The sequence below is a fragment of the Canis aureus genome, chromosome 21 (genome assembly GCF_053574225.1).
Source record: "Canis aureus isolate CA01 chromosome 21, VMU_Caureus_v.1.0, whole genome shotgun sequence".
Classification (NCBI taxonomy): domain Eukaryota; kingdom Metazoa; phylum Chordata; class Mammalia; order Carnivora; family Canidae; genus Canis; species Canis aureus.
The window spans coordinates 64,400-78,670 of record NC_135631.1 but is presented as its reverse complement, the minus strand read 5'-3'; the positions used below and the strand labels follow the sequence as shown (position 1 = coordinate 78,670).

At 43.2% G+C, this 14,271-nt stretch overlaps 1 long non-coding RNA gene across 3 annotated transcripts in view; it reads left to right on the top strand.

Moving 5' to 3' along the window:
- The window catches only part of LOC144292092 (uncharacterized), a 77,665-nt gene extending 69,144 nt beyond the window's left edge, over window positions 1-8,521 (top strand). Inside the window, exon 4 of one of the 3 annotated variants that reach the window (XR_013359606.1) lies at window positions 8,063-8,521. This is a non-coding gene — a long non-coding RNA (uncharacterized LOC144292092). Of the gene's footprint in view, window positions 1-636; window positions 1,252-8,062 lie in introns of those variants that run through there. The other 2 variants (XR_013359607.1, XR_013359608.1) reach the window with 2 other exon arrangements.
- The last annotated feature ends 5,750 nt before the right edge of the window (window positions 8,522-14,271 follow it).

Sequence of the window (14,271 nt, the reverse complement as noted above, 5' to 3'; positions counted from 1 at the left end):
TTAGGCATGAATAAAGTGATACTGAGCTAGAGTAATTGGCAAAAGGTAATATAGCTGATAAATGGGGGCACTGGAGTTTGTCCTCTGGAGAGGTGGTTTGACATCAAGTCAAGTCCTTGTCTCTCAATGATGTTGGTTCTTTTCAACTCATTTCAAAGAGCACTGGAGTCCTGTGGTGCCTCAAGAGCCACTGAGCAAAAAGAGGAGGGAGGAGGAATAAAAGCCCCATGCTCTGGCTGAAACCAGATTTATATATTATAAATAGAAATACATAATTACGCATTATATGCTTAACCATATATATGTATATATGTATATATATGATCCATTTAAAATTGTGTTAGAAAAAATTCCCAAACACTATATCATACCATGCTATCTCCTAATACTGCTAGAAACTTCTTGAAGTTTCTTTTTTTTTTTAATTTTTTATTTATTTATGATAGTCACAGAGAGATTGAGAGAGAGGCAGAGACACAGGCAGAGGGAGAAGCAGGCTCCATGCACCGGGAGCCCGACGTGGGATTCGATTCCGGGTCTCCGGGATCGCGCCCTGGGCCAAAGGCAGGCGCCAAACCGCTGCCCACCCAGGGATCCCTTTCTTGAAGTTTCTATGCTTTCTTTGGTCTCCAACAGTGTGAAACCTCCCTTGACCTGTGAGCCAGACTTCAGAAGAAGGAGCAGCTGGGAATCATTGCCCTGGGGATGCTCTGGGCTCCAGAACAGGGCTATCTGCCATGACCCCTGGCAACCTTGCTGTCTGTGTCTCCCTAAAGCCAATTAAATTATTCACAGTACCTGCAGCTTTTTCATTGTTATCACAACTCATTGAATTCTCTCCCAAGAGAGAAGTGATGTCTTCTCCAAATATCTTGAGGCAATTTTCAATCAAAAATTGTACAAGAGAAGCCTGTAATGCAAAAAGACCACATTGGGGTGTTCTTTCTCGTATGACATGGTTTTACATCACATTTTGTTTATAAACCTTGGATCTAACCAAAAATGTGGAAGACTTCTAAGAAGAATTCAGAGTTGATAAAAAATCTATAGAAACCCGAGTTCCCTAAGAAAAATAACATAGACTGATAACTTTCCGATGTACTTTGGGTACAGATTTTAAAATACTACTAGTCAGTGGGCTAAAGTCCTAATTTGTGGCCTAGTTTAATAGCTAACATTGTGATACCAATGGTTATATCTTTAAAACTAGGATAGTTTTCAAAGTAACCTACCTTATTAAACTTTACTTATTTTTTGAAACTTTGTTTCCAGAATATATTGGGTTGTAACTTAGTATAATATCTGATTAAAATGTATAAAGCATACACAAAAACTTATGAAATCCATTTCTTAAATGAGGAAGAATCTTAGTTGGAGGGTGGAGATTCATGTGGATTTTGTTTTCTTTTCTTTTGTTTTTGAGGAAAAACTCACAGGGCTGGAGAGAAAACGTCTTTATGTCTAACCGCAGTCCCTTCTCACATCGTGCTTTGCCTAATGCTGGCTCTCGGCAAGAGCTTGGGGAAAAGCTGTCATTTTATTAGGCATGTGTGGCTCCATTAGGATGTTCTGGAATATCCTACTAGCTTCTGTCCGATGTAGCAGAGGCAAAAGCGTAGCCAAGTATTTTTCTTTCTTTTTTGTTCATAATAAATTTATTTTTTATTGGTGTTAAATTTGCCAACATACAGAATAACACACAGTGCTCATCCTGTCAAGTGCCCCCCTCACTGCCCATCACCCATTCACCGCACCCCCCACCCTCCTCCCCTTCCACCACCCCTAGTTCATTTCCCAGAGTTAAGAGTCTTTATGTTCTGTCTCCCTTTCTGATATTTCCCACACATTTCTTCTCCCTTCCCTTATATTCCCTTTCACTATTATTTATATTCCCCAAATGAATGAAAACATATAATGTTTGTCCTTCTCTGATTAACTCATTTCACTCAGCATAATACCCTCCAGTTCCATCCACGTTGAAGCAAATGGTGGGTATTTGTTGTGTCTAATGGCTGAGTAATATTCCATTGTATACATAAACCACATCTTTATCCATTCTTCTTTAGATGGACACTGAGGCTCCGTCCACAGTTTGGCTATTATGGACATTGCTGCTAGAAACATCAGGGTGCAGGTGTCCCGGCGTTTCATTGCATCTGTGTCTTTGGGGTAAATCCCCAACAGTGCAATTGCTGGGTCGTAGGGCAGGTCTATTTTTAACTCGTTAAGGAACCTCCACACAGTTTTCCAGAGTGGCTGCACCAGTTCACATTCCCATCAACGGTGTAAGAGGGTTCCCTTTTCTCCACATCCTCTCCAACATTTGTTGTTTCCTGCCTTGTTAATTTTCCCCATTCTCACCAGTGTGAGGTGGTATCTCATTGTGGTTTTGATTTGTATTTCCCTGATGGCCAGTGATGCAGAATATTTTCTCATGTGCTTGTTGGCCATGTCTATGTCTTCCTCTGTGAGATTTCTGTTCATGTCTTTTGCCCATTTCATGATTGGATTGTTTGTTTCTTTGGTGTTGAGTTTAATAAGTTCTTTATAGATCTTGGATTCTAGCCCTTTATCTGATACGTCATTTGCAAATATCTTCTCCCATTCTGTAGGTTGTCTTTTCGTTTTGTTGACTGTATCCTTTGCTGTGCAAAAGCTTCTTATCTGGATGAAGTCCCAATAGTTCATTTTTGCTTTTGTGTCTCTTCCCTTCATGGATGTATCTTGCAAGAAGTTACTGTGGCCGAGTTCAAAAAGGGTGTTGCCTGTGTTGTCCTCTAGGATTTTGATGGAATCTTGTCTCACATTTAGATCTTTCATCCATTTTGAGTTTATCTTTGTGTCTGCTGCAAGAGAGTGGTCTAGTTTCATTCTTCTGCATGTGGATGTCCAATTTTCCCAGCACCATTTACTGAAGAGACTGTCTTTCTTCCAGTGGATAGTCTTTCCTCCTTTATCTAATATTAGTTGACCATAAAGTTGAGGGTCCACTTCTGGATTCTCTATGCTGTTCCATTGATCTATGTGTCTGTTTTTGTGCCAGTACCACACTGTCTTGATGACCACAGCTTTGTAGTACAACCTGAAATCTGGCATTGTGATGCCCCCAGATATGGTTTTCTTTTTTAATATTCCCCTGGCTATTCGGGGTATTTTCTGATTCCACACAAATCTTAAAATAATTTGTTCTAACTCTCTGAAGAAAGTCCATGGTATTTTTTTAAATTTTTTATTGGTGTTCAATTTACTAACATACAGAATAACCCCCAGTGCCCGTCACCCATTCACTCCCACCCCCCACCCTCCTCCCCTTCTACCACCCCTAGTTCGTTTCCCAGAATTAGCAGTCTTTACGTTCTGTCTCCCTTTCTGATATTTCCCACACATTTCTTCTCCCTTCCCTTATATTCCCTTTCACTATTATTTATATTCCCCAAATGAATGAGAACATATAATGTTTGTCCTTCTCCGACTGACTTACTTCACTCAGCATAATACCCTCCAGTTCCATCCACGTTGAAGCAAATGGTGGGTATTTGTCATTTCTAATAGCTGAGTAATATTCCATTGTATACATAAACCACATCTTCTTTATCCATTCATCTTTCGTTGGACACCGAGGCTCCTTCCACAGTTTGGCTATCGTGGCCATCGAAGCTATAAACATCAGGGTGCAGGTGTCCCCGCGTTTCACTGCATCTGTGTCTTTGGGGTAAATCCCCAGCAGTGCAATTGCTGGGTCGTAGGGCAGGTCTATTTTTAACTCTTTGAGGAACCTCCACACAGTTTTCCAGAGTGGCTGCACCAGTTCACATTCCCACTAACAGTGTAAGAGGGTTCCCTTTTCTCTGCATCCCCTCCAACATTTGTTGTTTCCTGCCTTGTTAATTTTCCCCATTCTCACCGGTGTGAGGTGGTATCTCATTGTGGTTTTGATTTGTATTTCCCTGATGGCAAGTGATGCAGAGCATTTTCTCATATGCATGTTGGCCATGTCTATGTCTTCCTCTGTGAGATTTCTCTTCATGTCTTTTGCCCATTTCATGATTGGATTGTTTGTTTCTTTGGTGTTGAGTTTAATAAGTTCTTTATAGATCTTGGATTCTAGCCCTTTATCTGATATGTCATTTGCAAATATCTTCTCCCATTCTGTAGGTTGTCTTTTAGTTTTGTTGACTGTATCCTTTGCTGTGCAAAAGCTTCTTATCTGGATGAAGTCCCAATAGTTCATTTTTGCTTTTGTTTCTTTTGCCTTCGTGGATGTATCTTGCAAGAAGTTACTGTGGCCAAGTTCAAAAAGGGTGTTGCCTGTGTTCTTCTCTAGGATTTTGATGGAATCTTGTCTCACATTTAGATCTTTCATCCATTTTGAGTTTATCTTTGTGTCTGGTGCAAGAGAGTGGTCTAGTTTCATTCTTCTGCATGTGGATGTCCAATTTTCCCAGCACCATTTATTGAAGAGACTGTCTTTCTTCCAATGGATATTCTTTCCTCCTTTATCGAATATTAGTTGACCATAAAGTTCAGGGTCCACTTCTGGGTTCTCTATTCTGTTCCACTGATCTATGTGTCTGTTTTTGTGCCAGTACCACACTGTCTTGATGACCACAGCTTTGTAGTACAACCTGAAATCTGGCATTGTGATGCCCCCAGATATGGTTTTCTTTTTTTAAAATTCCCCTGGCTATTCGGGGTCTTTTCTGATTCCACACAAATCTTAAAATAATTTGTTCTAACTCTCTGAAGAAAGTCCATAGTATTTTGATAGGGATTGCATTAAACGTGTATATTGCCCTGGGTAACATTGACATTTTCACAATATTAATTCTGCCAATCCATGAGCATGGAATATTTTTCCATCTCTTTGTGTCTTCCTCAATTTCTTTCAGAAGTGTTCTATAGTTTTGAGGGTATAGATCCTTTACATCTTTGGTTAGGTTTATTCCTAGGTATCTTATGCTTTTGGGTGCAATTGTAAATGGGATTGACTCCTTAATTTCTCTTTCTTCAGACTCATTGTTAGTGTATAGAAATGCCACTGACTTCTGAGCATTGATTTTGTATCCTGCCACACTGCTGAATTGCTGTATGAGTTCTAGCAATCTTGGGGTGGAAACTTTTGGGTTTTCTATGTAGAGTATCATGTCATCGGCGAAGAGGGAGAGTTTGACTTCTTCTTTGCCAATTTGAATGCCTTTAATGTCTTTTTGTTGTCTGATTGCTGAGGCTAGGACTTCCAGTACTATGTTGAATAGCAGTGGTGAGAGTGGACATCCCTGTCTTGTTCCTGATTTTAGGGGAAAGGCTCCCAGTGCTTCCCCATTGAGAATGATATTTGCTGTGGGCTTTTCATAGATGGCTTTTAAGATGTCGAGGAATGTTCCCTCTATCCCTACACTCTGAAGAGTTTTGATCAGGAATGGATGCTGTATTTTGTCAAATGCTTTCTCTGCATCTAATGAGAGGATCATATGGTTCTTGGTTTTTCTCTTGCTGATATGATGAATCACATTGATTGTTTGTTTTACGGGTGTTGAACCAGCCTTGTGTCCCAGGGATAAATCCTACTTGGTCATGGTGAATAATTTTCTTAATGTACTGTTGGATCCTATTGGCTAGTATCTTGTTGAGAATTTGCATCCATGTTCATCAGGGATATTGGTCTGTAGTTCTCCTTTTTGGTGGGGTCTTTGTCTGGTTTTGGAATTAAGGTGATGCTGGCCTCATAGAACGAATTTGGAAGTACTCCATCTCTTTCTATCTTTCCAAACAGCTTTAGGAGAATAGGTATGGTTTCTTCTTTAAACGTTTGATAAAATTCCCCTGGGAAGCCATCTGGCCCTGGACTCTTGTGTCTTGGGAGGTTTTTGATGACTGCTTCAATTTCCTCCCTGGTTATTGGCCTGTTAAGGTTTTCTATTTCTTCCTGTTCCAGTTTCGGTAGTTTGTGGCTTTCCAGGAATGCGTCCATTTCTTCTAGATTGCCTAATTTATTGGCGTATAGCTGTTCATAATATGTTTTTAAAATCGTTTGTATTTCCTTGGTGGTAGTGATCTCTCCTTTCTCATTCATGATTTTATTAATTTGAGTCTTCTCTCTCTTCTTTTTAATAAGGCTGGCTAATGGTTTATCTATCTTATTAATTCTTTCAAAGAACCAACTCTTGGTTCTGTTGATCTGTTCCACAGTTCTTCTGGTCTCGATTTCATTGAGTTCTGCTCGAATTTTTATTAACTCCCTTCTTCTCTTGGGTGTAGGATCTATTTGCTGTTTTTTCTCTAGCTCCTTTATGTGTAAGGTTAGCTTTTGTATTTGAGTTCTTTCCAGTTTTTGAATGGATGCTTGTATTGCGATGTATTTCCCCGTTAGGACTGCTTTTGCTGCATCCCAAAGATTTTGAACGGTTGTATCTTCATTCTCATTAGTTTCCATGAATCTTTTTAATTCTTCCTTAATTTCCTGGTTGACCCTTTCATCTTTTAGCAGGATGGTCCTTAACTTCTACGTGTTTGAAGTCCTTCCAAACTTCTTCTTGTCATTCAATTCTAGTTACAAAGCATTATGGTCAGAAAATATGCAGGGGACAATCCCAATCTTTTGGTATTGGTTGAGACTTGATTTGTGACCCAGTATGTGGTCTATTCTGGAGAAACTTCCCATGTGCACTTGAGAAGAATGTGTATTCAGTTGAGTTTGGATGTAAAGTTCTGTAGATATCTGTGAAATCCATCTGGTCCAGTGTATCATTTAAAGCTCTCATTTCTTTGGAGATGTTGTGTTTAGAAGACCTATCGAGTATAGAAAGCGCTAGATTGAAGTCACCAAGTGTATTATTATCTAAGTATGTCTTAACTTTGGTTATTAATTGATTTATATATTTGGCAGCTCCCACATTCGGGGCATATATATTGAGGATTGTTAAGTCCTCTTGTTGAATAGATCCTTTAAGTATGATATAGTGTCCCTCTTCATCTCTCACTACAGTCTTCGGGGTAAATTTTAGTTTATCTGATATAAGGATAGCTACCCCTGCTTTCTTTTGAGGACCATTCGAATGGTAAATGGTTCTCCAACCTTTTATTTTCAGGCTGTTGGTGTCCTTCTGTCTAAAATGAGTCTCTTGTAGACAGCTAATAGATGGGTCCTGCTTTTTTATCCAGTCTGAAACCCTGTGCCTTTTGATGGGGTCATTAAGCCCGTTCACATTCAGAGTTACTATTGAGAGATATGAGTTTAGTGTCATCATGATATCTATTTCAGTCCTTGTTTTTGTGGACTGTTCCACTGAACTTCTTCTTAAAGGGGAATTTTAAGAGTCCCCCTTAAAATTTCTTGCAGAGCTGGTTTGGAGGTCACATATTCTTTTAGTTGCTGCCTGTCTTGGAAGCTCTTTATCTCTCCTTCCATTTTGAATGAGAGCCTTGCTGGATAAAGTATTCTTGGTTGCATGTTCTTCTCATTTAGGACCCTGAATATATCCTGCCAGCCCTTTCTGGCCTTCCAGGTCTCTGTGGAGAGGTCTGCTGTTACCCTAATACTCCTCCCCATAAAAGTCAGGGATTTCTTGTCTCTTGCTGCTTTAAGGATCTTCTCCTTATCTTTGGAATTTGCAAGCTTCACTATTAAATGTCGAGGTGTTGAACGGTTTTTATTGATTTTAGGGGGGGATCTCTCTATTTCCTGGATCTGAATGCCTGTTTCCCTTCCCAGATTAGGAAAGTTTTCACCTAGAATTTGTTCAAATACATATTCTGGCCCTCTGGCCCTTTCGGCACCCTCGGGAACACCAGTTAAAGGTAGGTTTTTCTTCCTCAGGCTGTCGTTTATTTCCCTTAATCTATCTTCATGGTCTTTTAATTGTTTGTCTCTTTTTCCCTCAGTTTCCCTCTTTGCTATCAACTTGTCTTCTATGTCACTCACTGGTTCTTCTACCTCGTTAACCCTCGTCGTTAGGACTTCTAGTTTGGATTGCATCTCATTCAATTGATTTTTAATTTCTGCCTGATTGGATCTAAATTCTGCAGTCATGAAGTCTCTTGAGTCCTTTATGCTTTTTTCTAGAGCCACCAGTAGCTGTATGATAGTGCTTCTGAATTGGCTTTCTGACATTGAATTGTAATCCAGATTTTGTAACTCTGTGGGAGAGAGGACTGTTTCTGATTCTTTTGAGGTGAGTTTTTCCTTCTAGTCATTTTGCTCAGTGCAGAGTGGCCAAAAGCAAGTTGTATTGGGAAAAGGAGAAAAAGAGAGGAGAGAAAGAAGGAAAGAAAAGAGAAAGAGAAAAAAAAGGAAGAAAAAAACGAAAAAGAAAAAAAAAGGGAAGAAGAAGAGAAAGAAAAAGAAAGGAGAAAAAACGGGGGTGGGGGAAGGAAACAAATCAAAAAGCAAAACAAAACAAAACAGAACAAAAAAAAAAAAAAAAAGAACCACGGGGGAGTATCTTCTGATTCTGTGTACTTTAAGTCCCTTGGCTTCCTCTGGAAGTTGTCAGTCTAGCTGGTCTTCTGGGGGAGGGGCCTGCTGTGCTGATTTTCAGGTGTTAGCAGTTGGGGGAGCTGCTGTGCCCCTGCCTGGTGCAGGGCTCAGTGGGGGTTGTTTACCCCGTGAGGCCCGCAGGAGGAACAGCCCCAGTGACGGGGCAGCTCTGGAAACCTGGATTCAGCCCCCGCAGGAACTCCGGAGGTCTCCGTCTGCAGGGCCTGGAGGCTCCGGGGCGGGGCCGCTGATCTGCTCAGCTCGGGGCAGGAGCGTCCTTGCTGTCCTGGGCCCTCCCGGCCTCTGCCTGTCCCGGGGGAGGCGGGATCCTGGGCTGTGTCCCGGCGCCCTGTGCTCCGGAGCCTGCGCTGGTGGATTCGCGCTCCCGGGCCGCGCAGCCCCCTCCGCGGAGCCGCCGCCCGAGCACCCCGAGCTGCTCCTGGAACCGCGCAGCCCCCTCCGCACGGAGCCTCTTCCTCTGCCCGAGCACCTCCGAGCTGCTCCCGGGGCCGCGCAGCCCCCTCTGCGGAGCCGCCGCCCGAGCCCCTCCAGCTGCTCCGGGTCCCGCTCTGCTCCGTGCGCTCTGCAGCCCTTAGGGAGCTCGGCGCACTCTCCTGGGCGAGCAGTTGCTGTTACTGTCCCGGGGAGCTCGAGGGCATCCCCTCCCTCCTGGGTCCTGCTCCACCTCCCTGCGAGCCCCTTTCCGCCCGGGAAGGTTGGTGCAGCTCCTGCTTCTCCAGGCCGGGGCTCTAGTCCATGGTATTTTGATAGGGATTGCATTACATGTATAAATTGCCCTGGGTAACATTGACATTTTCACAACATTAATTCTGCCAATCCATGAGCATGGAATATTTTTCCATCTCTTTGTGTCTTCCTCAATTTCTTTCAGAAGTGTTCTATAGTTTTTAGGGTATAGATCCTTTACCTCTTTGGTTAGGTTTATTCCTAGGTATCTTATGCTTTTGGGTGCAATTGTAAATGGGATTGACTCCTTAATTTCTCTTTCTTCAGTCTCATTGTTAGTGTAGAGAAATGCCACAGACTTCTGGGCATTGATTTTGTATCCTGCCACACTGCCAAATTACTGTATGAGTTCTAGTAATCTTGGGGTGGAGGCTTTTGGGTATTCTATATAGAGTATCATGTCATCGGCGAAGAGGAAGAGTTTGACTTCTTTGCAAATTCGAATGCCTTTAATGTCTTTTTGGTTTCTGATTGCTGAGGCTAGGACTTCCAGTACTATGATGAATAGCAGTGGTGAGAGTAGACATCCCTGTCTTGTTCCTGATCTTAGGGGAAAGGCTCCCAGTGCTTCCCCATTGAGAAAGATATTTGCTGTGGGCTTTCGTAGATGGCTTTTAAGATGTTGAGGAATGTTCCCTCTATCCCTACACTCTGAAGAGTTTTGATCAGGAATGGATGCTGTATTTTGTCAAATGCTTTCTCTGCATCTAATGAGAGGATCATATGGTTCTTGGTTTTTCTCTTGCTGATATGATGAATCACATTGATTGTTTTATGAATGTTGAACCAGTCTTGCGTCCCGGGGATAAATCCTACTTGGTCATGGTGAATAATTTTCTTAATATGCTGTTGGATCCTATTGGCTAGTATCTTGTTGAGAATTTTTGCATCCATGTTCATCAGGGATATTGGTCTGTAGTTCTCCTTTTTGGTGGGGTCTTTGTCTGGTTTTGGAATTAAGGTGATGCTGGCCTCATAGAACGAATTTGGAAGTACTCCATCTCTTTCTATCTTTCCAAACAGCTTTAGTAGAATAGGTATGGTTTCTTTTTTAAACGTTTGATAGAATTACCCTGGGAAGCCATCTGGCCCTGGACTTTTGTGTCTTGGGAGGTTTTTGATGACTGCTTCAATTTCCTCCCTGGTTATTGGCCTGTTAAGGTTTTCTATTTCTTCCTGTTCCAGTTTTGGTAGTTTGTGGCTTTCCAGATATGCATCCATTTCTTCTAGATTGTCTAATTTATTGGTGTATAGCTGTTCATAATATGTTTTTAAAATCGTTTGTATTTCCTTGGTGTTGGTAATGATCTCTCCTTTCTCATTCATGATTTTATTAATTTGAGTCTTCTCTCTCTTCTTTTTAATAAGGCTGGCTAATGGTTTATCTATCTTATTAATTCTTTCATAGAACCAACTACTGGTTTTGTTGATCTGTTCCACAGTTCTTCTGGTCTCGATTTCGTTGCGTTCTGCTCGAATTTTTATTAACTCTCTTCTTCTGCTGGGTGTAGGATCTATTTGCTGCTTTTTCTCTAGCTCCTTTAGGTTTACATAAGGTTAGCTTTTGTATTTGAGTCCTTTCCAGTTTTTGAATGGATGCTTGTATTGCAATGTATTTCCCCCTCAGGACTGCTTTTGCTGCATCCCAAATATTTTGAACGGTTGTATCTTCATTCTCATTAGTTTCCATGAATCTTTTTAATTCCTCCTTAAAGGCGGCTGCGCAGCCGGGAGCGCGAATCCAACAGCGCAGGTCCCAGAGCCCAGGGCGCCGGGGACACAGCCCGGGATCCGGCCTCCCCCCGGGACAGGCAGAGGCCAGGAGGGCCCAGGACCCCAAGGACGCTCCTGCCCCAAGCTGAGCAGAGTAGCGGCCCCGCCCCCCGGAGCCTCCAGGCCCTGCAGGGGGAGTGCTTCAGAGTTCCTGTGGGGGATGAATCCAGGTTTCCTAGCTGCCGCAGCCACCGTGGTTGTTCCTCCTGCGGCCTCACGGGGTAAACAACCCCTACTGAGCCCTGCACCAGGCAGGGAGCAGAGCAGCTCCCCCAAGTGCCAACACCTGAAATTCAGCACAACAGGCCCCTCCCCCAGAAGACCAGCTAGACGGACAAGTTCCAGGGGTAGTCAAGAGACTTAAAGTATACAGAATCAGAAGATACTCCCCCGTGGATTTTTTTTTTTCTTTTTGATTTCTGTTTGCTTCCCCCCCCCCTTTTTTCCCTTTCATTCTTTTTCTTTCTCTTTCTCTTTTTCTTCTCTTTTTTCTTTTTTTCTTCCTTTTTTCTTTTTTCTTTTTCTCTTTTCTTTCCTTCTTTCTCTTTTTCTTCTTTTCCCAATACAACTTGTTTTTGGCCATTCTGCCCTGAGCAAAATGACTAGAAGGAAAAACTCACCTCAAAAGAAAGAATCAGAAACAGTCCTCTCTCCCACAGAGTTACAAAATCTGGATTACAATTCAATGTCAGAAAGCCAATTCAGAAGCACTATCATACAGCTACTGGTGGCAGACCTCTCCACAGAGACCTGGCAGGCCAGAAAGGGCTGGCAGGATATATTCAGGGTCCTAAATGAGAAAAACATGCAACCAAGAATACTTTATCCAGCAAGGCTCTCATTCAAAATGGAAGGAGAGATAAAGAGCTTCCAAGACAGGCAGGAACTGAAAGAATATGTGACCTCCAAACCAGCTCTGCAAGAAATTTTAAGGGGAGCTCTTAAAATTCCCCTTTAAGAAGAAGTCCAGTGGAACAATCCACAAAATCAGAGACTGAATAGATATCATGATGGCACTAAACTCATATCTTTCAATAGTAACTCTGAACGTGAACGGGCTTAATGACCCCATCAAAAGGCACAGGGTTTCAGACTGGATAAAAAAGCAGGATCCATCTATTTGCTGTCTACAAGAGACTCATTTTAGACAGAAGGACACCTACAGCCTGAAAATAAAACGTTGGAGAACCATTTACCATTCAAATGGTCCTCAAAAGAAAGCAGGGGTAGCCATCCTTATATCAGATGAAATAAAATTTACCCCGAAGACTGTAGTGAGATGAAGTGGGACACTATATCATACTTAAAGGATCTATCTAACAAGAGGACTTAACAATCATCAATATATATGCCCCGAATGTGGGAGCTGCCAAATATGTCAATCAATTAATAACCAAAGTTAAGACATACTTAGATAATAATACACTTGGTGACTTCAATCTAGCGCTTTCTATACTCGATAGGTCTTCTAAACACAACATCTCCAAAGAAATGAGAGCTTTAAATGATACACTGGACCAGATGGATTTCACAGATATCTACAGAACTTTACATCCAAACTCAACTGAATACACATTCTTCTCAAGTGCACATGGGAAGTTTCTCCAGAATAGACCACATACTGGGTCACAAATCAAGTCTCAACCAATACCAAAAGATTGGGATTGTCCCCTGCATATTTTCTGACCATAATGCTTTGTAACTAGAACTGAATGACAAGAAGAAGTTTGGAAGGACTTCAAACACGTAGAGGTTAAGGACCATCCTGCTAAAAGATGAAAGGGTAAACCAGGAAATTAAGGAGGAATTAATTGATTTCAAGGAGGAGGACGTGGGGCCACTGAGCCTCCCCGGGCTGCCCCATGTCCTTTCTCTTGTTACTGTGATGGATCATGGTGACTGATAGCCAAAGGGGACGCAGGTGGGAGATGGGCAAAATAGATGAAGAATATTAAGAGCAGGATCCCTGGGTGGCCCAGCGGTTTGGCGCCTGCCTTTGGCCCAGGGCGCGATCCTGGAGACCTGGGAACAAATCGCACATCGGGCTCCCGGTGCATGGAGCCTGCTTCTCCCTCTGCCTGTGTCTCTGCCTCTCTCTCTCTCTCTCTCCCTGTGTGACTATCATAAATAAATAAAAATTTAAAAAAAGAACATTAAGAGCTATAAGCATCTGGTTCTCAAATAAATAAGACACAGATATTTAGAAAGTACAGCCTATTCAATAGAGTCAGTACTATCGTGACAACTTTGTATGGGGACAGATGATGATGACACTTCTCTCCACTTCTCGTAGGGAGATCTGAGTATGCACAGAATTGTCAAATCACTAAGTCGTAGCCCTGAAACTACTGTAACATTGTGTGTTGAATGTACTTCAATAATATCAAAGAAAAGGGGTTTCTGATGGGACTCACAGTGGGTCCATGAAAGGCATTAAAATGGTCATTACACATATGAAGGCACCTCTGAAGAGGGGATAAAGATGCTCACATGACTTGATGTTAATTTTCAGAACATTTACTTGAGAGAGGGTGCAGTGGGGAGGGGTGGAGGGAGAGGGGGAATCTGGAGCAGACTCCTCACATACCAGTCACCAGGTCTGGGTGAGGACCACGTGAGGACCACAGTCAGCAGGTACAGGTGAGCCCCATGTGGGACCCAGAGCCACCAGGACCAGATGAGGCTCAGGTGGGGACCAAAAAGACCAGGTCCAGGTTGAGGCCCAGGTGGAGCCCAGAGGCACCAGGTCCAGGTGAGGCCCAGGTGGCAACCAGACTCACCAGGTCCAGGTGAATCCCAGGTGGGGACCAGATTCACCAACTCCAGGTAAGGCCCAGGTGGGGACCAAAGTCACAAGGTCTGGGTGAGGCCCAGGTGGGGACACAGTCTCCAGGTCCAGGTGAGGCAAAACTGAGGACCAGAGTCAACAGGTCCAGCTGAGGCACAAGAGGGGACCAGAGTCACCAGGTACAGGTGAGGCCCAGATGAGTATCAGAGTCACCAAGTCCAGGTGAGGCCTAGAAGGAGACCATAGGACCCAGGTCCAGGTGAGCCCCATGTGGGAACCAGAGCCACCAGGTCCATTTGCGGCCCAGGTGGGGACCACAGTCACCAGGTCCAGGTGAAGCCCAGGTGTGGACCAGATTCACCAAGACCAGGTGAGGCCCAGGTGGTGACCAGTCACCAGGTCTGGGTAAGGAACAGGTAAGGACCAGATTCACCAGGTCCGGGGGAGGCCCCGGTGGGGACCAGAGTCGCCAGGTCCGGGTGTGACC